At 44.4% G+C, this 23,713-nt stretch overlaps 1 long non-coding RNA gene across 1 annotated transcript in view; it reads right to left on the reverse strand.

Moving 5' to 3' along the window:
• Positions 1 to 362: 362 nt before the first annotated feature.
• Positions 363 to 23,713, reverse strand: part of LOC143809721 (uncharacterized) — a 135,096-nt gene continuing 111,745 nt past the window's right edge. Inside the window, exons 2-3 of the long non-coding RNA XR_013222418.1 lie at positions 7,831 to 7,850; positions 363 to 439 (exon numbers count right to left, since the gene is read on the reverse strand). This is a non-coding gene — a long non-coding RNA (uncharacterized LOC143809721). The remainder of the gene's footprint in view (positions 440 to 7,830; positions 7,851 to 23,713) is intronic.

Consider the following 23,713-nt stretch of genomic DNA (forward strand, 5'->3'; position numbering starts at 1 on the left):
TATGAAGACTTGTAGTAACCAGACTGTACATGTGTCTAGGGCATCATTTTAGTTCAGGATATTCATTAAAGTAAGATAAAGCATAAAAAAAGAGTTTTATAACAGGAATTTTTAAAGAATCAAACTTTTACTATTCCTTTTTACTTATGACCCCATTGTGTTTTATACATCCGACTGCTGGAGATTTGTTCTCTTTTTTTTTTGCTATCTATAAAAGGCATAATAATGTTCACATACATTGTAAAACCCCAACAAATCCACAAATTCATCTGTATGTATCAACATGAAGGTTCCTTAAAGTTTGCATACGTTCACTTCGATTTACTAAATTTGGCAACAATTTTGTAGCATATTGATTTAAGCTTGGGAACTTGCAGGCTTGGGGGTTTTGGCCTTCAACAGGAGAAGGTGTACCAATGTTGAATGATGTGAATAACTTCTGAAATAGTAAAAATAATATTTTGAAATAAATACAGTAGGAAACAAGTTTTTGGAAAATAAAGGAACATTTTGGGAGTGGATTGCTAGGAGGCTGTGATTACTTCTAATTGTGTAACTTAAAGTCTGCACTTTGGGTCTGCTCAAACAATGTCTTTTTCAGATGGATTCTGCCTGGAACTCACTTGAAAAAGGGAAGCGAAACTACTGCAGAAAGTGAACATAATGTACAGTAATATAAAAACAACATTGCTGTGTATTTATTAATTCTTTTGTAACATCTTTTAAGAATCGGTCAAATGAAGTGACATGTTCAGGCTTTAGGCTTTATCATTAGGAAGTCACCTGCTCTTTAAAATTGATGAAAAAAACAAGAAAAAGACACCAAAAAAAGGAGCAGCAAAACAGCTTAAGGAAAAAGATTACCGACTTTCTACTAGAGAGGCATCGCCTTGGAAAACCCTAGCTACGCCACTGTTGGATTGAAGACCTCGTGTGCTCATACCATTAGGCAAGATAACCATGTAGGCCTTGTAGCAGTGGTAGGGTACTACACAAAATCCTAAAAGTCTGTCTTCGTTTTCAGTTCTATTTTCACAATATCTTATAAACCATGAAAGTTTAATTAAAAGTACCCATACTTCTTTTGGGTTTGCATGAAATGCCATGCAGATGGGTAGCATACTGGGTCATAAGATCCCTACCAATCCATCAAAAAACTAGTAATGTGTGCTCTGCTCACCAAGTAGTAAGGCACAGTTCATGCCTTAGCACACACACAAAGCAGAATATAGCTTCATAGACTATGTTAGAGCCAATAAACTTCTCAGTCTCCATGCACGTGAAACAGCGTAGCGCTCCTGATGCCTAAGGAGAGCACATGTAACAAGTGTTTTGACAGGTCGATAGGGTTCTCATGACCAGGACCCCCACTGATATTCTCAGTATTCCATGCACTGAAAAATGTCTGGAATATTTCAGGATTTAAACAGTATTATTATTTATTATTATTATTTATTATTATAGCGCCATTTACTCCATGGCACTTTACATGGGAGGAGGGGTATGCATAATAAAAACAAGTACAATAATCTTAATGAATACAAGTCACGACTGGTACATGAGGAGAGAGGACCCTGCCCGTGAGGGCTCACAATCTACAAAGGATTGGTGAGAATACAGTAGGTGAGGATACAGCTGGTTGTGCTCCTCTGGGAAATATGCAAATTGTCTCTTCAGAGAGGAAGAGGACTAGAACTCTAGTGCCACCTGTTGGAAGTAGCAATCCTAACAGTCAATGTCGACCCTTTAATGAGCCTTGTTACATGACTTAGGATAAAAACTAAATCAGAATCTCAATTTGCAGACACTGTGTTTCGGGGTACTGCTCATCAGCTGCCATGATAAAAACTAAATCTCCGAGCAGTCATAAATACTCAGAGGTCACCCGAGCAAGGAGTACACTCGCTTATCACTAATCATTATAGTTAGTATTTAATACATATTGACTTTCTTAGGCATTTTCAATGTTATTTAAGCTCATATGAGTAAGACCTAATAATCTGATGTTAATGATCTGGGAAAATATTCCAAACGGTTCCCAGGCTATTAATATCAACCCACAGCTGTCTGTTTAGCCTTTGCTGGTTTGAATTTATAGGGGAACCCTACATCATTTTTTTCTGACGAAGGTGATGCAAAACGCACGTTGGGGCTGCACTGTGTGGATCTCCTGTCACTGCAATATGGGTAAGGGACCTTTGGACTGTATTTGCACTTAGGTTGATGAAATATTTATGATTGTGATCCATTTTTATGGATTTATATGTGTGATACATTAATTAATATGCCCTATAGTGTCCCCTTATCCTATTTACTTATATAGCACTTGATACTTTACTTCATATACTTTGCAGTGCTAGGTGGCTACACGGTTTGTGTCCATCTTGTTTTTTCCTCGCTGAGCACGATATGTGTTTTTGATGAATTGTCTATGTGATCTTAATTGTCTGATGTAATTTTGTAATAAATCTATATCTTTGTACTATTTTGGACTTGTACTCCATTTTTCTTGGTAAGATCATTTTTTGGGGGGTCCACAATAAATTCACCAGGAAAGGCTAAGTAAAAAGCTGTGAGTTGTTATTAATAGCCTGGGAACCTTACAGGTTATTGCCCAGTCCCCAGCTGACGGCTTTCTCTCTGTTGGTTATGAAAATTGAGCGGGAGCCCATGCCATTTTTTTATATAAATCTTTATTTTACACAGGAGTTACACAGCTGCTGCTGAATACAACTCCCATCATTGTCACCTGGTCGCACTGATCTCAGGCTGAGTAGGAGACAATGATGAAGCTGCTTTCAGCCACCGGTGCCTAGGAACAGTGCAAACTGTACCGCTTCTTCCCAGACGCTGGTACGTGTTAGTTTATAAGAGATAGGAATACTCACTTGTCAGATTCACATCATTAGTCACCGGTCAGCTCCATGGCTGGGCCCTGCTCCCCTCTCCTAAAGTTGCCTCGTTTTCTGTAGTCCACCTTAGGTTTCTCATATTGCCTTTTGAACTCCAGTGACATCATCACCCTAGATGGCTGAGTTATACAATGTTTAAATGTTCAGTCAGCTTTGTTTTAAGTTACCATGTGATTTGTAGTTTGCCACCATGCAGTTCTTTCAACTAGCAATCATCTTTTCAACAAGCTCATGTTTTTGTTCTGTACCATTTCCATTTACTTCCTGGCTCAGAGCTGCTGATTAAGAATTCATCTTCAACAAACAAAGCAAGCTCTTCTCTGGAGCTGTTCACACTACGAACACAGCTGCAAAAGTCTGTATCCCTGCGGTCACTATACATCTATAGCTCCGATGCATGTCTATACTCAAGGTTTTCTGTTTTCCAGTGTTTCTTTTTCTGCTTGTCTACCTGCCGTTCTGCATATCCTGCTGCCCTAGACCTTGCTGATCCACATGCCATCAAGCAAGTCCTGCCCACTATGCCATTGCCTTTATTCCTTATTGCTCACCTTAACCTACAGCTCCAAGAAGCCACCTCACCCATGAACTCGTGAAACAGTCATTGGATTCCACTGTCATCCAAAAGACCCTGTTGACTTGTAAAGAGATTCACGGAGACCTGCCATGGGACCAGGCAGAGCTGTTCATACTGAGTTCCTCATCACATCATCTGTTAACTAATAAGCTCTCTGAAATCTTTTTTCCTTCAGCATGAAGGCCAAGAAATAGAAAATGAGCAAACAGTGCCAAGATAAACTTTGAAATATAGATTCCCTACTAACCACATGTTCCCTGCTGTCTAATTGTATCAGGAGCATCAAATGTGGCCCCTTTAATATGGCAGTTTGATTACCAGTTAACAGAATTGTGAATAGTTATTTCTACCTGACCTATATTTGGCTGTTGTGAATAAATTAATTAACCAGTATTATATGTTCACTGTTTTCTCAGTTTAGCATTGTGCATGTATTGAAATAATAGTCAATCTTCTACTTTTGGCAGAGCAAGTGTTAAGCTTCCATATGTTAAGTGAGATTCCAATGGCATGCACATTAAGTATAGCATGCCAGCAGGAATTGAAGCAATGTGTGAAAACCAACATCTACTTAAACTTTCTTTAATCTTCCTGTTGATACATTACCCGTATACTGATAGAAAAGACTCACTGACATGATTAACCCATTCGCCATGTACTATATAGTCTAAACACAGACAAACTGATATATTCAGAGGTATACATATGGCGGCGTATTTACATATCTAAATAAACCATATGTTTTTTGGCTATATGGAAAATAACATTTTCCTGGCTTAGATTCCGTGTCAACACTTTTTGTGATATTCACCTCTTCGAAGAGGTGCACTTCCACATTTCCTTGTAACTATGGACTCGTTTTATTATCATGTAATTGTCAGAAATTTAATAACAAGAAACCTTTGCAGATAAACTAGCCCAAAAGAGAGCATTCACCAGACAGCCCCTGTCCATAGTTTTATATATATATGTCAGTGAGATAATTAGTGCAGTGTGTGTACTTTACTGTACATGTATTTCTCTAATAAATAAATAAAATATTATTTAGCTAATAAATAAAAGAAAAAATGGCTTGAGGTTCCTCTTAATTTTACTAACCTTCTGAGGGAAAGCAGACAGCTGAGAGCTGGTGTTATTATCCTGCGAAGGCGGCAATAAGCATAGATCTTCCAAGGCTATTAATATCAGCTCACAGCTGTCCGCATGGCCTTACTGGTTGTTAAAATGGGGAGAACCCCTAAAAAAATGATGTGGGGTCCTCCTATATTCAATAACCAGCAAAGGCTAAACAGACAGCTGCAGGCTGATATTAATAGGCTGGAAAGGGGTCATGGATATTGGCCTATTCCCAGACCAAACCACAGCGCACCAGATCCATTAGATGTGACAATTCGGGTGCTTGGCCTTAGCTCTTCTCACTTGCCCTGGTGCAAGTGGTATTAGTTTTGGAGTTGATGTCAGCTGTTTTGTGTCCACTGACACCAAACCCAGAGGTTAGTAATGGAGATGCGTCTGTCAGAGACCCCCATTTTAACCCCTCTCAGCAATGTACCTAGGTGAAGCAGACTTGGGGATCATCGTGGGTAGTGTTGAGCATTCCGATACTGCAAATATCGGGTATCGGACGATATTTGCTGTATCGGAATTCCGATACCGAGTTCCGATATTTTTGCGATATCGGAAATCGGAATCGGAAGTGTGCGGTGCGTATGGTTCCCAGGGTCTGGGGGAGAGGAGACTCTCCTTCAGGCCCTGGGATCCATATTCATGTAAAAAATAAATAATAAAAATAAAAAATATTGATATACTCACCCCTCCGGCGGACCCTGGCGCTTAGCGGTGCCTCCGTTCCTAAGAATGCAGGGAGTGAATGACCTTCGATGACGTCGCGGCTTGTGGTCGCGTGAGCGGTCACATGAGCGGTCACGCGACCAATCACAAGCCGCGACGTCATCGAAGGTCCTTCACTCTGCATTCTTAGGAACGGAGGCAGACGCTTGGACCGGTGAGAGCCGGGGCCGTCAGAGAGGTGAGTATATCAATATTTTTTATTTTTATTCTTTATTTTATACATGAATATGGATCCCAGGGCCTGAAGGAGAGTTTCCTCTCCTTCAGACCCTGGGAACCATTCCGATATTTTGTGTCCCATTGATATGCATTGGTATCGGGTATCGGTATCGGCGATATCCGATATTTTTTGGATATCGGCTGATCCAATCCGATACCGATACCTTTGCATATTGGAAGGTATCGCTCAACACTAATCGTGGGTCATCAGTAATATGCATTATCAGTGTAAAGGTGAACATAACTTTGCTTTTTTATTTCTATTTTTACATTAATAAAAGGGTAAAAGAGGGTTATTTGTGGGGTAGTATTTTGTCGAATTAAAGGACTTTTTATGTGTGTGTCTTTCTTGCTTTTGATTATGGAGTTAATAATAGGGGTGTCTTATAGATGCCACACCATTACTAATCCCTTGGCTTGGTGTCAGCAAACATAAAACAGCTGACGCCAACCCCAAAACCATTACCCCACTTGCTAACGCATCAGGGCAAGTAGGAAGAGCCAGGTAAAATGCCAAAATTGATGCATCTAATGCATGCGTCTTTTTGTTGGGTAACTGCGGGCTGTTATTTTTAGGCTAGGAAGGGCCAATATTCATGCCCCCTTCCCAGTCTGAGAGTATTAGCCCCAGCTGAGGCATGCAGCCCGCAACTGTCAGCTTTACCTGCACTGGTTATTAAGAATAGAGGAAACTGCATGTGTTTTTTTACATTTATTTTTAACATGATTCGCCATCCAATAACAGCCATGCCAATACTTGACCTGGCTGTGATGGAGCTGGAAGTGCCCACATAGGAAAAGCTTGCTGATTGGCTGCAGCCTTTTAACAAGCTTTGTTCAGGCTGCTGAACTCAAACAGTAACACAGATTTCTGGGTGAAGTCTATGTTCGTGGCCCGGTATAGACCACGAACTTAACCGTTCAGGTTCTCCAATCTCTATTACTGAGCACTAAATTGTCACCAAGCTCAAATTGGTTGATGTAACTTTCCCAGAATTTTACCCCGTCTTTAAATCTCATCCCAATGGTTAATGGGATACTGGATAACAGAGATAAGCTGATCAAGCTGCGGACGATTGAGTTTGAGTCCAATTTCCTAAAATTTGTGGTTTTATGCAAATTCAAAAAAATTTGCAATTCAATTTACGAGGATTGCAAGGAAAAATTAATTTTTTCAGCACCATTAAACACATTGCTGAAGCATCATAGGGTGGGTCAATTATGTTCTGCATAGCCTTTCCGATAATGTCCTGCAGCCATGACATCATATCAAAGTTTAGCACCACCCACAAGGTTTTCGCATTAGCTTCAGATTGATATATACTAGTGAACGTCAGAGACCATCACTATTGGAACCTGTGATGGGTGAAAAGTGGTCGTAGCTCAGAACTGCACAGATATGTCTAGTTATCACTGATAACTTATCAGCTGCTTTTGAAGAGTTGGTTATTTGGGCAATATCCTATTAAATTGAATGATTGTTGTCGTTTTCTCCTCTGCTTATGTCGAAGATGAAATATTCCAGGATACTTTAGGTTTTTGTGGGATTTGATGAATAAACTGGGCTCTTGTATAAGACGTTTTTCTAAGAATAGTTGCCCAGAAATACCATCTTCTCTTGTAGTTATTGATTCCCTTCATGTAGGCTGTAATTATGGCAATACATATTACACACTGCGGCTGCAGATTACCATGGGATAGAATACATCTTTCCTATGCACTATATTAAGCACTACAATTTTGGTTTTCTGGCCACCCGTGAGGACATCATTGGATGTAACACAATGGATTAGTTACTCACTCAAAGAATACATGAGACATGAAGTTAATTTAGCCAGACCTTGCTATACTTTAAAGTAAATATCTATATAAAAATATGTCAGTGCAAATTATCTATTTCAATCTTTTTATTTTTTATACCAATATGTAGTCTATGCCTACATTGGACACATCATACCATACCAAAAGAGACATCAGTGGAGAAGGACATCATGGTCAGAAGAATAAAAGAACCAAGATGAAGAGGAAGACCAGCAACCTGATTGCCTCATGCTACCAAGATACCGGCGGAGAAGACCTGAAGGAACTATCTAGGCTTGCACAAGATCGATCTTTCTACAGAGGATTCATCCATCAAGCGCCATGGCTCGAGCTAAAGGCCGTTAATAATAATAAAAACTTCAAACAAAGGGTGAAATGATAATTCTTTGTAAGGTAAGCAGGATCTCTAATTGCATAGTTTTTTTTAGTTTTTTTAATTTACTTAGTTACCAGCATAGACATAGCTTGTCCTAGAGAAAAAGAAAAAGATCAATGAATGGAAATGGTGCACTATTTTTTTGCAAAACAGGTATAAATGTATTAACTCAATGACATACAGAAACAGCTAAAAATGATTAAAAACATTTAAAAACAATACAAAAACAGCACAAGCACATACCTGGGATTAATCCATAGAAAAGTCAATAAAGACTATAATATAAGTGGACAATAAATGGGACAACTCTGGCATAACAAGGCAGATATCAATAGACAATAAGCAATATGCAAAATTTTATAATGGAATCAAAATTTGAAAAAAAAAAGCTGTCTATTTTTCCCAGCATTATAGACAAGAGGAGGTGGGAGAACTTTTTTTTTCTGTCACTGTGGCTGGCTATAGAACTAAATATTTTTTTCAGATGTCATGTTACAGGAGGAGATGAAGGTGCGTGTTGTAACTAGTGATGAGCAAGTATGCTCGTTACTCGAGATTTCCGGCTGCTAGGCAGCATGAATACGTATGGGGATTCCCTAACAAACAATCCCTGCATGTGTTCAGGTTGTCTAATCATGCAGCCGCGGGGACACAAACATAATCTACGAGCACACCCAAGATACTCGGAGAAAACACCTGAGCATGCTCGGAAATCTCGAGTAATGAGTACAATCGCTCATCACTAGTTGTAACGCTAGAGCGCTGGGCCACAATGCTGCTAGAAAACTCCCAAAATATGGGCCAATATCAAGCGTTAGATGCCATATTTGTGGTTCATGTGATACAGATAATGAATGCGGCTACAAGACTCATGATGCCTTGAGGCAGATCAGACCTGGCCTGTTGAATAATTCCTATACACATGCGTATATGCATTAGTGAGATGTGCCTACCACCTTTCTGACAGTTATCTACACTCCAGTGAATTTAATTGTTCTACATGAGGGGTGACTTTTATCTGATGCAATATTTTATTTTTTTCTAAAGTTCAAAAGCTTCTAAGATCAAAGTGTCCACTGGTAATTCTCCTTGTAAAACAAACAACATGAACAAAAGCTTGGGCATCAAGAATACCATACCATTAACTCTTTCTTTCACAGAACTCTGCAAAAAAGCATGAAACTCGTTATGCATTTTCTCATTTAAAGTGCCACGGATGTCTAAATATTTTCAGCATTTAAGGAGGACCGTAAATATGCGAATGGCTTCAGAGAGGTAGAGGACTAGAACTCTAGAGACATCTATTGGAAGTAACAATGGTAAAATTAATTATTGATCCTTTAACCCCTTACCGACATTGGGCGCAATAGTACGCCGATGTCGGTATCTGTCCCTATGATGTGGGCTCCGGCGGTGAGCCCACATCTTTTCTGGGACATGTCAGCTGTTTTGAAAAGCTGACATGTGCCTGCAATAGCTGAGGGTAGAGTCGTGATCCACCCACAGCTATTAACTAGTTAAATGTCACTGGAAAACTCTGACAGCAGCATTTAAATAACGCTTCCGGCCATCGGGCCAGAAATGCGTGCACCGGTGATTAGAGATGAGCCACCTCCCCAGTGTTCGGGTTCGGTTCGTCGAACAGGGACATGTTCGACGAACTGTTCGTCGAACGTTCGACGAACACTGTCGAACCCCATTGAAACCAATGGCAGGCAAATACAAACACATACAAACACATGGAAAACACCTTAAAAGGTGTCCAAAAGCTGACAAACTGCTCAGAAGACACAACAAACACATGGAAAAGTCACAACTACATATAGTCATGTGAAAAGAAAAGAGGTGGAGGAGTAAAAGGAGGAGGAGACACAGATATAGGCATGTCATGCCCTTCTAAAATCAAGAAAGGCTGGAGTAAAAATCTAAACTCACTCTACCAACACCCAGACGTCTTGACAAAAAAAAAAGAAATATCTTTAGGTAGAATGGCGGCGGGTCCATTCAGAACACTTTCCTTAGAAGACGTAGTGGTACCCCCATTGGGAGTTGTGCCAAAAAATGAACTCAATACATTCAGACTAATCCACCATTTGTCATATCCAAGGGGCAGGTCAGTAAACGACAACATCGACGCGGAACCAAATACAGTACTATGTACTGTACCTCCTTTGACGAGGCAATCAGGCGGGTCAATTGCTCTATTCACACAGCATGCATTTTGTAGCACTGGGCAGCCCGCCTGTATGTGCGTTAGTAATAGGCTGTAGACCAGATGCTCTGCATTGCTTGTGTGAACAATGCCACATACAGACTATTATCGCTTATCTTTTTGTACACTAATGCCAGACAACCAATACTGGATTGAAAGTGGTTGTTTCATCGGTATTTTTTGCACCTGTGTTTTTGCCATCATTAATTGGGTCCGATGCACCCTGCTGGTGCATTTGTTTGGAGGCTTCAGCAGGTAACCATCTCTGCTTTTTTTCTCTGTGATTTTTTTTGTCAATTTTCTGGAGGATTTTTAAGTCCTCTTTGTGCGTCTGTGAGCTTTAACCCAAAAAATGGACCCAATACATTCAGACTAATCCACCATTTGTCATATCCAAGGGGCAGGTCAGTAAACGACAACATCGACGCGGAACCAAGTACAACACTATGTACTGTACCTCCTTTGACGAGGCAATCAGGCGGGTCAAGAAGTTGGTAATGGGCACCCTAATGGCCAAAACAGACATTGAGGGGGCGTTCTGGTTACTACCTGTGCCTCCGAATAGTGTCCTCCCATTCTTCTGTGAAGGAGCATACTACAAAGATCGCTGTTTGCCCATGGGGTGCTCCATATCCTGCTCACTATTTGAGGTGTTTAGTTGCTTCCTCGAATGTGTCATCATGGACGTTTGTAAGGCGGCACATATTATCCATTACCTCGACAACTTCTTATGCCTGGGCCCAAAAGATTTGCCACAGTGTGAAAACACGCGGTAGTCCACCTGTGAGAAGGAGAGAGCTGGAGGGAGAGTGGACACCCCAGAGCCGAAGGGTTAGATTGAGAAAGAAAGAAGGCGGTGTAGCTTGCTTCATGGGTGGGGTACTCTGCTGAGTAGCAGAAATTGCTACTAGGCCCAAAAGGATTTCCTGGGCCAGATGCCGTTACAAAATAGCAGTTAGGTAAACAGGCGGTATATCTTGCTTCATGGGTGGGGTACGCTGCTGAGTAGCACTAAATTCTACTAGGCCCAAAAGGACTTCCTGGGCTAGATGCCGTTACAAAATAGTAGTTAGGTAAACAGGCGGTGTAGTTTGCTTCATGGGTGAAGTACGCTGCAGAGTAGCACCAAATTCTACTGGGCCCAAAAGGATTTCCTGGGCTAGATGCCGTTACAAAATAGTAGTTAGGTAAACAGGCAGTGTAGCTTGCTTCATGGGTGGGGTACGCTGCTGAGTAGCACCAAATTCTACTAGGCCCAAAAGAATTTCCTGGGCTAGATGCCGTTACAAAATAGTAGTTAGGTAAACAGGCGGTGTAGCTTGTTTCATGGGTGGGGTACGCTGCTGAGTAGCACTAAATTCTACTAGGTCCAAAAGGATTTCCTGGGCTAGATGCTGTTACAAAATAGTAGTTAGGTAAACAGGCGGTGTAGCTTGCTTCATGGGTGGGGTACGCTGCTGAGTAGCACCAAATTCTACTAGGCCCAAAAGGATTTCCTGGGCCAGATGCCGTTAAAAATAGTACTTAGGTGAGGGCGTGGCTTGGGCATGGAGCTGTGAGCACACACCTCTCTTGAGCTCCAGTGTGCCTGAGTCCTCTGCAGCAATTATATAGCCACCATCAGCTCCACTCACCCACCGAAGTGGAAGAACAAGGTCGGGCTCCGCTCCCAGGCACCCAGGGAGCTCACAGCGGGTCTGGCAGGCTCAAGTATCACCAGGTACATGTCGGTGTCTGGAAGCATGGGAAAGAGAGCAGCTCCTTCAGCTCCTTCCTGCATGACCAGCTCTATCCTCGCCTACTGTATTCTCACCCATCCCTTGTAGATTGTGAGCTTTCGCGGGCAGGGTCCTCTCTCCTCCTGTACCAGTTATGACTTGTATTGTTTAAGATTATTGTACTTGTTTTTATTATGTATACCCCTCCTCACTTGTAAAGCGCCATGGAATAAATGGCGCTATAACAATAAATAATAATAATAATAATAATAATAGTGGAGGGGAGAGGTACCTCATCCTCCATGCAGCAGCATGCACACAGGAGCTCCCCATCTGGGACTGCAGGCACACAGAAGAATGGGGCCACAGCAGAGAAGGCGCACGAGAGAGGATGAGTAACTGCTGCACCAGGGACCAGCCGCTCACCACAGAAGCTGACAGGAGGGAGCCGAGCACAGAGCAAGGGAGAGGTGAGAGTTGTGACCTGCCCCTCCCCCCCTGGACAGACCGTGTCAGAGGCTGAGCTGGCTGAGGACCTGTCTCCCCCTATACTGCACCCTTACCAGCCTCAGGAAACTGAAATGGACCCCCCACTACTACCACCAGGGAGACTTGAGAGAGGGGCTTCTCCCAGCCTAGTGCCCCAGGACATTGTGCCCACCATGACTGCATCTCATGGCCTCCCCAGACAGGCTCCTGTTAGGTCCCTGGGCTCTGATGACTATATAACTGCCTCTGAGCTGAGAGCGCAGCTAAGTGCCTTCCCTACAAAGGCTGACATGGAGGTCTATATACAGCATCTGGAGGCAGTGTGCAGGAGTGAAGTGAGGTCCCTTAAGGAGGACGTGTCCCATCTAACCACCACTGTCTCTGCATTAGAAGCTAAAGTGGAGTCGCTTTCCTCACAATTGCACAGTCAGCAGCAGCTTCTGGATCTGCATTCGGAGACTTTCAATGTGGTCCTAGATATGCTGGAGGACTCTGAGAACAGGAACCAGAGGAATAATATCAGGCTCCGTGGGATCGCTGAGTCCGTAGCCCCACGTGATCTCTCCTCGGCCCTCCATGGCATTTTCAATTCTCTCTTAGGGAGGTCACCCACTGAACACATTGAAATCGACAGAGCCCACCGCTCGCTAGGCCCAAAGAATCCCGATACATCTAAGCCGAGGGACGTCATCTGTAGGATTCACTACTTCCAAACTAAGGATGAGATCATGCGTAAGGCGAGGGACCACGATGCTATTGACTTTAATGGGTCTGATGTTCTTCTCTTGTCTGACCTCTCACGCTTCACCCTGGCTAAACGGAGGGCTTTGCGCCCCCTCCTGGAGGCACTGCAAGAAAATAAGATCCCCTACAGTTGGGGTTACCCATTTCAATTACAAGTACGCAGTGATAAAGGATTGATAAATTTGAGATCCCCGTCAGATCTGCAGAACTTCACCGCTGCACTGGGCTTACCCATGGTCACACTGGGAGACTGGCCTCGCCTTACTGCGTCTGACCTATGGGGCCCACGCCGTACTGGTGGCCCCCCCCGCCGGGTCGCTGGGAAAGAGGAAACAGGGCTCCCGCCGTAGACGTGCCTCCGTTACTCATGCTGATGACACTTGATCACCCAATTCAGACCTTATGATCACTACTGCACCTTTTATCTTGTCTCTTTTTGCTTTCTTGCCGCCTACATTGTCCCTCCATGTGGCCGGGCTCCCACGGGGGGCTTGGTCGTGACTTTGCTTTAGCCTGTTTATTGTGGATGGATTGGAGCTGCATGTTTTGTAGTGGTGACATTTCTATTTGATTCTACCTGGGACTCCTGTGCGGGGTTCCTAGCATGGTTCATTTTGCACTATCTATGAATGTCCACCTACTTCAATTGACTCCTCATGTACTGTGCTCAACTGTTTCACTACCGCATTAATGTGCTAATGTTATTCCATGTTGGCTAACGCTGCTTTTTCTCCTGAAATGTGATTTTTGATGATACCCCTTCGGGGGCTTGTTATGACTCTGCTCATTTTGACAAATGTACTTGGCCCACGATCTGCTGTTATGTTCGTTAACAATGTTTATGTTACCAGGGTCGTGGGCCTTCTGGGTAGAGTTGGATTTTTTATTTTCTTTTTTGCTGCAGGGGCTCGGCTGGTTGCTCTCTGCTCAATCACCTCCCCACTAGGGTGTGTCTCTGACACTACTTCTCAGAGTTTTCTCTGATATTGTTCTGTACCCTTGAGGTCTAATGGCTTCTTGGTTTTTCTCTTTCTTTTTGGTCGGAACCCTGTCTTCCGGCTGAACTACTATCTTTCCTTGGTGCTTTACTTTCTCTGTTTCTATTTTTACACACTTTCCACCCCTTCTACTCCTTTCCGACGAGATTGTACCACCCGCAGGCCCGATAGTTCCTATGGCATCCCTACAACTCTGCTCGCTTAATGTCACGGGGTTTAAGGTCCCTGAAAAGCGATCAAAGGTTTTATACGGTATGCATAAGAAACAGGTTGACATACTTCTGTTGCAGGAGACACATTTCCGAACAGACAGAATCCCTAAGCTTAACCATAAATACTACACACAGTGGTTCCATGGCAGTAACTCTGACTCCAAGTCTAAAGGAGTCAGCATTGCATTGCACAAGTCTTTACAGGCTCAGGTAGTTGCCTCTAAAGCGGATTCTAATGGTCGATATGTGTTTTTGAAGCTTAAAATTGCCCATGATTTGTTCACCATAGCTAACATTTATCTCCCCAATCAAGACCAGGTCCGAGCGTGCAGAAAGTACCTACGGGACCTCTTGGCCTTTGCGGAAGGCTATGTGATTATGGGAGGGGACTTCAATATGGTGTTGGACCGCGCTGTGGATTCCTCTTCGGGCAGGTCGGCGGTGTCCCTCTCACAGCTGGAGAGACTACGGCGGGCCCTGACCGACTCAAGGTTGGTGGATATATGGAGGTTACTGCACCCCACTATCCAAGATTATACCTACTTCTCCACAGTACATAATTCCTATAGTAGATTGGATTATTTTTTGATCAGCCACAGGCTCCTGTCTCTTGACCCAAAGTCTGACATTGACACAATGTTGTGGTCAGACCATGCCCCGGTTTTGCTCTCCCTCCAGCTGCCGAGCCTTTCTCCGAGAGAATGGACCTGGTCTTTAAACCCTGGTCTCCTCAGAGATCTAACGTGTCAGGTGGCCATGCGAACAGCAATCTCGGACTTTCTAGATTTTCACAAGCATGACCCCACGGCCCACATACCAATGGGAGGCTTTGAAAGGAGTTATACGGGGAGTATTTATACAACAGGGGGCCCGACTGAAGAGAGAGAGGGAGACTAACATGGTGTGTTTGTTGACTCGTATCCAAACTCTGGAGTTGGATCATAGACGGACTAGAGATGCTGGGGTGCTGGCTGATCTCCTCCGGGCATGCTGTGAGTTGAGTGCCTTGTTGGACACGACGTTAGCACGACAGAGGGACCGCTTTCATAAATTTCTGTACAAGTACTCTGATAAACCAGGGAGAGCTCTAGCGAGGTTTTTGCACCCCCGTGCTCCCACCACTTATATCCATACCATGAGGTCTGCTACGGGTGAACTGGTCCATTTTCCTGAGGAGATTGTGGACTCATTCAGAGCATATTATGACTCTCTCTACAATTTAAGAGGCCCGTTGTCTGATATGTCCCCTTCCGAGTTTCAAGCATGGGTGGACGACTACATCCGGGACACTGAGCTCCCTCCTATGTTGGTGGAGGAGTCTGAGGCCCTGGAGAGTCATCTCTCGGAACAGGAGGTTTTAGACATGATAAAATCTTTGGCTAATGGTAAAAGCCCTGGTCCTGACGGATTCTCCGCCGCCTTCTATAAGTTATATGCGAATTCCCTGGTCCCCTTCATGACCAAACTGTTTAAATCCATCTCGGCCCGCTGCCCCTTTGCCCCCCAAACGCTGATGGCCACAATCACCTTGATTCCTAAACCGGGAAAAGATCCCCTATTCTGTGCAAGCTATAGGCCCATATCCCTCATTAATGTGGATGTGAAGGTGTTCGCGAAAGTGTTAGCTGGTAGACTGAACCCTATTCTCCCTGTGTCCATCCATAGTGATCAGGTAGGCTTTGTGCCGCACAGGGAGGCCAAGGATAACACGGTGAAGACGTTGCTTCTGACCTCGTACATACGCACAGGAAAGGTACCAGCATGCTTATTATCTATTGACGCTGAGAAGGCGTTTGATCGCCTAGGCTGGACCTTTCTACGTGCCTCCCTGAAACAACTGGGAGTGGGACCTAACATGTTGGAGAGGATTTTTGCTCTGTATCATAGGCCTACTGCCCGTCTTAGAGTGAACGGCACCCTTTCCCCGCCCATTGACATAAGAAACGGGACCCGTCAGGGTTGCCCCCTTTCCCCCTTACTTTATATCCTTGCGATGGAGCATCTGGCAGTGGCATTACGGAAGACACCTGATATTGAGGGTCTGCGGATTGGCCAACATGAGTTTAAGATATCCCTGTATGCGGATGATTTATTGCTGTACATTACCAACCTGACCGTGGCTTTTCCTGTACTTCTCCGAGAGTTCCGTAGGTTCGGGGAGGTTTCAAACTTTAAAGTCAACTACTCCAAGACGGAGGCGCTCAATATCTCCCTGCCTGATAATCTAGTCTCTCAGCTCCAGGCATCCTTCTCTTTTAAGTGGAAGACCGACGCCTTAAAATATTTAGGACTCTTAATACCTGCTGACATTAGCGCAACATATGCTCTGAACTATGTCCCGCTCTTGCAGAAAACTATCTTGGACCTTAAACGGTATGGCAGACCTCAGCTATCTTGGTTCAGACGGGTGGGCGTGGTCAAAATGGATATTTTACCCCGATTCCTCTATCTCTCTCAGACTGCTCCAGTGCAGGTTCCGGATTGCTTTTTCAGGCGCCTGCAGTCGACCATCAATAGCTTTATTTGGGGAACTAAGAAGCCGAGGACTCGATTCTCAGTGTTAGTGAGACCCAAGACTAAGGGTGGGATAGGCCTTCCTGATTTTAAATGTTATTACCAGGCAGTCTTGCTCTCCAGGATTGTCGACTGGAGGTTCAGTGATGCTCATAAACAGTGGGTGCTTCTGGAGAAACTTTTATCGCCATCTTCTTTGTACTGGCTGCCTTGGCTGGGGGGGACCGAACGCCCACCTGTGTCGAGTTTTGCTCCACTCACACAGATTGTTTTGAGGTTTTGGGATAGATCCTATGTGAAATTACGCCTGACCTCCCGGTTGAGCAGACTGAGTCCCCTTTTTGACAATCCGGCTTTTCCCCCAGCAATGAATAGATCTATGTATCTGTGTTGGTCACGACTTGACGGGGTGGGACTGGGTCAGGTGAAGGATAAGCTTGCGGGGCTCTCCGGCATGCGGGGGTTACGAGGTTCTGATCCTACGACACCGCTGTCCTGGCTATAGTTTCTGCAATTGCGGAGCTTTCTTTCCAGTGTGCCGATGGGGGCGCTGACTGTTGTGAACTATATTTCTTGGCTCCCTCTTGTGGTCACTAGCGGTATTACACTTGGATCATCTTTCTCCAGGTTGGTACCCACCTGGTTCGTTAGGCCTTGGGTGTTCCTATTTAGACTTCCTGGAAACTCAGTCTAGTGCCTGAAATCAATGTAGTCAGTCTATGTTTGTTTGCTCCTGACTCCTGGTCTCCTGTTCTTTGCAAGATAAGCTAAGTCCTGCTTTCTTATTTTTGTTTATTCGCTTTGCTTCTATTTTGTTCCAGCTTGTTTATAATGTGATTCCTGATTTTTGCTGGAAGCTCTAGGGGGCTGATATTCTCCCCCCACACCGATAGTCGGTGCGGGGGTTCTTGGATTTTCAGCATGGATACTTTTGTAGGGTTTTTGCTGACCGTATAAGTCTCCTTCCTATTTTCTGCTATTAATTAGTGGGCCTCTCTTTGCTAAATCTAGTTCATTCTTACGTTTGTCTTTTCTTCTTACCTCACCGTTATTATTTGTTGGGGGCTTGTATTATAACTTTGGGGTCCTTTCTCTTGAGGCAAGTGAGGTCTTATTTTCTCTGAAAGGGTTAGTTAGTTCTCCGGCTGGTGCGAGACGTCTAGAATCAACGTAGGTACGTTCCCCGGCTACTTCTAGTTGTTGTGCTAGGATTAGATATACGGTCAGCCAAGTTACCACCTCCCTATGAGCTGGTTTTTGTGTTTGCGGACTTAGCTGGAACTTCTGAGATCCTCTACCACTAGGATCTTAACAGTATTCCAGGCCGAAAGTGAATATTTATTGCATTGCAGAAGCGGGATTAAAAGAAAAGAAGTTCTGAGGTTTTTTTTTGTTTTTTTTTCTTCTTCCCCTTTTTCCTCTGAATGGCTTGAAGCTCTGCTGCAGACATGAATGTTCAGACTCTGATTACTAGTGTGGATCAGCTTGCTGCACGAGTGCAGGGCATTCAGGATTTTGTTATTAGTACTCCTATGTCAGAGCCTAAGATACCTATTCCTGAGCTTTTCTCTAGTGATCGATTTAAATTTGGGAATTTTAGGAATAATTGTAAATTGTTTCTATCTTTGAGACTGCGTTCGTCTGGAGACTCAGCTCAGCAAGTTAAAATTGTTATCTCTTTCTTGCGTGGCGACCCTCAGGATTGGGCTTTTTCATTGGCGCCAGGAGATCCGGCATTGGCAAATATTGATGCGTTTTTTCTGGCGCACGGATTGCTTTATGAGGAGCCCAATCTTGAAATTCAGGCAGAAAAAGCGTTGCTGGCTATCTCTCAGGGCCAAGATGAGGCTGAAGTGTATTGCCAAAAATTTCGGAAATGGTCCGTGCTTACTCAATGGAATGAGTGTGCTCTGGCCGCAAATTTCAGAAATGGCCTTTCTGAAGCCATTAAGAACGTGATGGTGGGTTTTCCCATTCCTACAAATTTGAGTGATTCTATGGCTCTGGCCATTCAGATAGATCGGCGTTTGCGGGAGCGTAAATCTGCTAATCCTCTGGCAGTGTTGTCTGAACGGACACCTGACTCAATGCTATGTGATAGAATTCAGACTAGAACTGAACGACAAAATCATAGACGTCAGAATGGGTTGTGTTTTTACTGTGGTGATTCTACACATGTTATCTCAGCATGCTCTAAACGCCTAACAAAGATGGTTAGTCCTGTCGCCATTGGTAATTTGCATCCTAAGTTTATTTTGTCTGTAACTCTAATTTGCTCATTGTCTTCCTGCCCTGTAATGGCATTTGTGGATTCAGGTGCTGCCCTGAGTCTTATGGATTTGTCGTTCGCCAAGCGCTGTGGTTTTGTCCTGGAGCCTTTGAAAAATCCTATTCCTCTTAGAGGAATTGATGCTACGCCATTGGCGGAGAATAAACCGCAGTATTGGACACAAGTGACCATGTGTATGACTCCTGAACATCGGGAGGTGATTCATTTTCTTGTTCTGCATAAAATGCATGATTTGGTCGTTTTAGGTCTGCCATGGTTACTGACCCATAATCCAGTTTTGGATTGGAAGGCAATGTCTGTGTCAAGTTGGGGTTGTCAGGGAATTCATTGCGATTCCCCGTCGGTGTCTATTGCTTCTTCTACTCCTTCTGAAGTTCCGGAGTATTTGTTGGACTATCAGGATGTATTCAGTGAGTCCAGGTCCAGTGCCCTTCCTCCTCATAGGGACTGTGACTGCGCTATAGATTTGATTCCTGGTAGTAAATTTCCTAAGGGACGATTATTTAATTTATCTGTACCTGAGCATGCCACAATGCGTTCTTATATAAAGGAGTCTTTGGAGAAGGGACATATTCGTCCATCCTCTTCCCCTCTTGGTGCGGGATTCTTTTTTGTAGCCAAGAAAGACGGGTCTTTGAGACCTTGTATAGACTATCGGCTTCTGAATAAAATCACGGTCAAATTTCAGTATCCTTTGCCACTATTGTCGGACTTGTTTGCTCGGATTAAGGGTGCCAAGTGGTTCACCAAGATAGATCTTCATGGTGCGTACAACCTTGTGCGCATTAAGCAGGGAGATGAATGGAAAACTGCGTTTAATACGCCCGAAGGTCATTTTGAGTACTTGGTGATGCCTTTTGGGCTTTCTAATGCTCCTTCAGTGTTTCAGTCTTTTATGCATGACATCTTCCGGAAGTATCTAGATAAATTTATGATTGTTTATCTGGATGATATTCTGTTTTTTTCTGATGATTGGGATTCTCATGTAAAGCAGGTCAGGATGGTGTTTCAGGTTTTGCGTGATAATGCTTTGTTTGTGAAGGGCTCAAAGTGTCTCTTTGGAGTGCAGAAGGTTTCCTTTCTGGGTTTCATTTTCTCCCCTTCTACAGTAGAGATGGACCCAGTCAAGGTCCGAGCTATTCATGATTGGACTCAACCCACGTCTGTTAAGAGTCTTCAGAAGTTCTTGGGTTTTGCTAATTTCTACCGTCGTTTTATTGCTAATTTCTCTAGAGTTGTTAAACCTTTGACGGATATGACCAAGAAAGGTTCTGATGTGGCTAATTGGGCTCCGGCAGCCGTGGAGGCTTTCCGGGAGCTGAAGCGCCGGTTTACTTCGGTGCCTGTTTTGTGCCAGCCTGATATCTCACTTCCCTTTCAGGTTGAAGTGGACGCTTCTGAGATCGGTGCAGGGGCTGTTTTGTCGCAGAAAGGCTCTGCTTGCTCTGTGATTAGACCTTGTGCTTTTTTTTCTAGGAAATTTTCGCCTGCGGAGCGGAACTATGATGTTGGTAATCGGGAGTTGTTGGCCATGAAGTGGGCATTTGAGGAGTGGCGTCATTGGCTCGAGGGAGCTAAGCATCGTGTGGTGGTCTTGACGGATCACAAAAATTTGATGTATCTCAAGTCTGCTAAGCGCCTGAATCCTAGACAGGCTCGTTGGTCGTTGTTTTTCTCCCGTTTTGACTTTGTGGTCTCGTACCTGCCTGGTTCGAAGAATGTGAAGGCCGATGCTCTTTCTAGGAGTTTTGTGCCTGACTCTCCGGGAGTCTCAGAGCCAGCTGGTATTCTTAAAGAGGGAGTAATCTTGTCGGCCATTTCTCCTGATTTGCGTCGTATGTTGCAGAGATTTCAGGCTGGTAGACCTGACCCTTGCCCACCTGATAGACTGTTTGTTCCTGATAAATGGACCAGCAGAGTTATCTCCGAGGTTCATTCCTCAGTGTTGGCGGGGCATCCTGGGATTTTTGGTACCAGAGATTTGGTGGCTAGGTCCTTTTGGTGGCCTTCCTTGTCGCGGGATGTGCGTTCTTTTGTGCAGTCCTGTGGGATTTGTGCTCGGGCTAAGCCTTGCTGTTCTCGTGCCAACGGGTTGCTTTTGCCCTTGCCCGTCCCGAAGAGGCCCTGGACACACATTTCCATGGATTTCATTTCAGATCTTCCGGTGTCTCAAGGTATGTCTGTCATCTGGGTGGTGTGTGATCGCTTTTCCAAGATGGTCCATTTGGTACCCTTGCCTAAGTTGCCTTCCTCTTCTGATCTGGTTCCTTTGTTCTTTCAGAATGTGGTTTGCTTGCATGGCATTCCTGAGAATATCGTGTCTGACAGAGGATCCCAGTTTGTGTCCAGATTCTGGCGATCTTTTTGTGCTAAGATGGGCATTGATTTGTCGTTTTCATCTGCCTTTCATCCTCAGACTAATGGCCAAACGGAGCGAACCAATCAGACGCTGGAGGCTTATTTGAGATGTTTTGTTTCTGCGGATCAGGATGATTGGGTGACCTTTTTGCCATTGGCTGAGTTTGCCCTCAATAATCGGGCTAGTTCCGCTACTTTGGTTTCGCCATTTTTCTGCAACTCTGGTTTTCATCCTCGTTTTTCTCCAGGTCATGTTGAACCTTCTGACTGTCCTGGGGTGGATTCCGTGGGGGATAGGTTGCAGCGGATTTGGAATCATGTGGTGGACAACTTGAAGTTGTCACAGGAGAAGGCTCAGCGTTTTGCCAACCACCGCCGCGGTGTGGGTCCCTGACTTCGTGTTGGGGATTTGGTTTGGTTATCTTCTCGGTATGTCCCTCTGAAGGTTTCCTCTCCTAAGTTTAAGCCTCGCTTTATTGGTCCTTATAAAATTTTGGAAGTCCTTAATCCGGTGTCTTTTCGTTTGGATCTTCCGGTGTCATTTGCCATTCACAATGTGTTCCATAGGTCTCTGTTACGGCGGTACGTTGTGCCTGTGGTTCCTGCTGTTGACCCTCCGGCTCCGGTCTTGGTTGAGGGCGAGTTGGAGTACGTGGTGGAGAAGATCTTGGATTCTCGTCTCTCTAGACGGAGGCTTCAGTATCTGGTCAAATGGAAGGGCTATGGTCAGGAGGATAATTCCTGGGTGGTCGCCTCTGATGTTCATGTGGCCGATTTGGTGCGTGCCTTTCATGCTGCTCATCCTGATCGCCCTGGTGGTCTTGGTGAGGGTTCGGTGACCCCTCCTTAAAGGGGGGGTACTGTTGTGAACTATATTTCTTGGCTCCCTCTTGTGGTCACTAGCGGTATTACACTTGGATCATCTTTCTCCAGGTTGGTACCCACCTGGTTCGTTAGGCCTTGGGTGTTCCTATTTAGACTTCCTGGAAACTCAGTCTAGTGCCTGGAATCGATGTAGTCAGTCTATGTCTGTTTGCTCCTTACTCCTAGTCTCCTGTTCTTTGCAAGATAAGCTAAGTCCTGCTTTCTTATTTTTGTTTATTCGCTTTGCTTCTATTTTGTTCCAGCTTGTTTATAATGTGATTCCTGATTTTTGCTGGAAGCTCTAGGGGGCTGATATTCTCCCCCCACACCGATAGTCGGTGCGGGGGTTCTTGGATTTTCAGCGTGGATACTTTTGTAGGGTTTTTGCTTACCGTATAAGTCTCCTTCCTATTTTCTGCTATTAATTAGTGGGCCACTCTTTGCTAAATCTAGTTCATGCTTACACTTGTCTTTTCTTCTTACCTCACCGTTATTATTTGTTGGGGGCTTGTATTATAACTTTGGGGTCCTTTCTCTTGAGGCAAGTGAGGTCTTATTTTCTCTGAAAGGGTTAGTTAGTTCTCCGGCTGGTGCGAGACGTCTAGAATCAACGTAGGTACGTTCCCCGGCTACTTCTAGTTGTTGTGCTAGGATTAGATATACGGTCAACCAAGTTACCACCTCCCTATGAGCTGGTTTTTGTGTTTGCGGACTTAGCTGGAACTTCTGAGATCCTCTACCACTAGGATCATAACAGTTGACGCCATTTCAGTCCCTGATGCTCCCTACCGAGGGTCCCTCCCACGTGGTTTTGGTGCTCTATGGCCTGGTCTTGAATTCACTTCCCCCTACTACGCTGGGATTTATGGAGGCTTGGGAGAGGGACCTGGGGATCACCTTTTCTGAGGCGGATAGTCTGAAAATTTTCACTCTTGCACATAAGGCTGGTTTCACACTTGCGTTTTGATCTGCAGCGTTTTTTTAAAAAACGCAGGTGGTGAAAAAAACGCACGTAAACGCGGCAAAATGCCGCGTTTTTTAGACGCATGCGTTTTTGCATGCAGAAACAAAAATACCGCGTTTTTCCGCGTTTACATGCGTTTTTTCCTGCGTTTGCATTTTTTAAACACATGCTGAGAAGTGTGTGACAGCTGCTAATCATCAAAATCAACTAGAAAACCCACTATAAACAGAAATAGCTAGGTTTAGGGTTAGGGTTAGGATCCCTAGTAACCCTAGGGATCCTAACCCTAACCCTAACCCTAGGGATCCTAACCCTAACCCTAAGTGTTAGGATCCTAACCCTAACCCTAAGAGTTAGGGTTAGGATCCCTAGGGTTAGGGTTAGGGTTATGGTTAGGATCCCTAGTAACCCTAGGGATCCTAACCCTAACCCTAACCCTAGGGATCCTAACCCTAACCCTAACCCTAGGGATCCTAACCCTAACCCTAACCCTAGGGATTCTAACCCTAACCCTAACCCTAAGGGTTAGTATCCTAACCCTAAGGGTTAGGGTTAGGATCCCTAGGGTTAGGGTTAGGATCCCTAGGGTTACCA

The sequence above is a fragment of the Ranitomeya variabilis genome, chromosome 2 (genome assembly GCF_051348905.1).
Source record: "Ranitomeya variabilis isolate aRanVar5 chromosome 2, aRanVar5.hap1, whole genome shotgun sequence".
In the NCBI taxonomy this organism is placed as follows: domain Eukaryota; kingdom Metazoa; phylum Chordata; class Amphibia; order Anura; family Dendrobatidae; genus Ranitomeya; species Ranitomeya variabilis.